This window comes from Triticum aestivum, chromosome 1A (assembly GCF_018294505.1).
Source record: "Triticum aestivum cultivar Chinese Spring chromosome 1A, IWGSC CS RefSeq v2.1, whole genome shotgun sequence".
Lineage (NCBI taxonomy): Eukaryota > Viridiplantae > Streptophyta > Magnoliopsida > Poales > Poaceae > Triticum > Triticum aestivum.
In genome coordinates, this window is record NC_057794.1 from 343,150,332 (window position 1) to 343,152,557 (window position 2,226).

A 2,226-nucleotide genomic window follows, 5' to 3' on the forward strand; every position below is an offset into this window, starting at 1 on the left:
TGATGATGAAAGTATTTGTCTGATCTTAATGATCTGGCGTGGAGTGCGGTCCTCGATCTAGCCGAGGTGACCAGTCGAGTCGGCGACAAAGATGCCCACATCGACCATGAAGCTCGGCTCTGATGCGTAGATCGCGTCGGAGACGATCTGAATTCCCATCGCACCGTGGCAACTGCTAGCAGGCTCTCAATAAAAGCAACAATGTCGGTTCTATATTTGGCATATCTCGTAGTAGGGGTCCTAAGCTAGGCATTTTGGAACGATGGTAACATGGACACATGATTCTACCCAGGTTCGGGCTCTCTTAAAGAGATAATACCCTACGTCCTGCTTTTGATTGTATTGATATGAGGATAGTACATAGTACATGTATCTACCACGAGATTGTAGTAATAAATATGAAATGTTCTATTGATTAGTCTGGCCTCGGTTTATATAACACACCATAGACCTAGGGTTTAGAGGAGTCCTTGTCTTGGACGCCAAGTCTTGTGGAATCCTCTTTGTATGCGGCATGGGCTGCCCGAAGTAGCCCATAAGTGTAACCGCCATGGGGATCCTCGGCCCGATCCAGCTGGTTGGGAGACGACGTGGTGAGTACCTCCTAATCCATGACACCGTCAATCGGCAAGGGTAATTTTTTTCAAAAAACAGAAAAATTAAACCCTTACGAGGCTAGTCTTCTTAGTATGTCTCTGCGGATACGGTACTCTTAGCATAGAGTCGCCGTGGGGAACCTATAATGGGTCGGCCCAGTTACCACATGAAGATGTCATGTCCAAGTCATGCACTTTTTCATTCATTTTTTAATGTTTTTGCTTGATTTTTCACTATTGTTTATTTTCCTGAAAAAAGGGGATCATGGATTTGAAAAATGTCAAACATTGTAAACAAAGATGTTTTTAATGTATTAGAAAAATATACAATCCGAATGAAAAAAACAAGAAAATTTTAATCATGTGTACTAAAAATGTCCGTGATGCTGAAAAAGCCACATGTTTAAAAAATGTGGTGATAGTTAAAAAATGGTTATGAAATGTAATTGAAAGTATTTGTGTAATATTTTAAAAAATGTTTGTACATTTCTAAAAATCCACATTACATGAAAAAATGGTTCGCGAGTTTTAAAAATGTTTTCATGCCATTTTCAAATAATATTTGCATAATGTAGAAAATGTGTGTGACACTTTAAACAAATAGTCACACGTTGCCCAAAAATGTTCATGACATTTTTTTGAAATGTAAAGCAAAGTTCACGTAGGTAATTTTTTATTATTTCCAACTCAAAAATAATGATATTTTTAAATTAATAGTTGCGTGTTTAGAAAAATGTTCATGTAGTTTCCAAGATATATCTACAATGTAAAATAAGTCTTTATACTTTTAAGAATATGTATTTCTATTAAAAAATTATAGTGCATATTCTAAAAATGTTACCTTGTATTTGAAAGAGTGTTCAAAACATGTATTTTTAAGAATTGCACATCATGCATTTAAAATATGTCCAATATGTATTAGACAATATTTCTCATGTGCGATAAAAATGTAAATTGTACACTGAGAAAAAGTAGACATGTATTAAAAATATATAAATTGAGAAACAAGCAAAAAAGCAAGGAAATCCGAGAATATGAAGAAAATCAAGAATGAAACAAATGAAAACCAAAGTATATGAAGAAAGAAAGGAGACCGAAGAAAACCATTGAGAAAATATCAAATAAAAAACAAACCCAAAGGAAATCGATGAAAAAACGAAGATAAACCAAAGAAAGAGCAATAGAAAACGAAAAAGAAAAAAGAAAACAAAGCAGGTGAAGTAATCTACAGCGACACCGCTAGAGTAGTGAGCGATTGTGATAATGGGCTGGTCCCTTAGGCCAACTCCACCGCGCGACCCAAATCATTCGTAAATGTCCGTTTGCATCAAAACACGGCCCAACACTAGACCTCAAATGGACAAAGTTGTCCGCGAATGTCCGTTTTGGTCCGGCGCGACCCCAAATCTGAAGCAAAGTTGGGCAACAAATGAGTCTGTGCGGACACAAACAGACGTTGTCCTCGTCCTCTCTCGTCCGCTCATGTTCTCATCTGGCCCACGTATCAGCGACCCACACCGAGCCACTCGTGACCTCGTTAATCTTGCTCCCCGCGCCGGCAGCCGGCCGCCCACCGCCGCCGCGTCCGTCACTACGCGCCCTGCGCCAGCCGCTGCGCCGGCCGACGCGC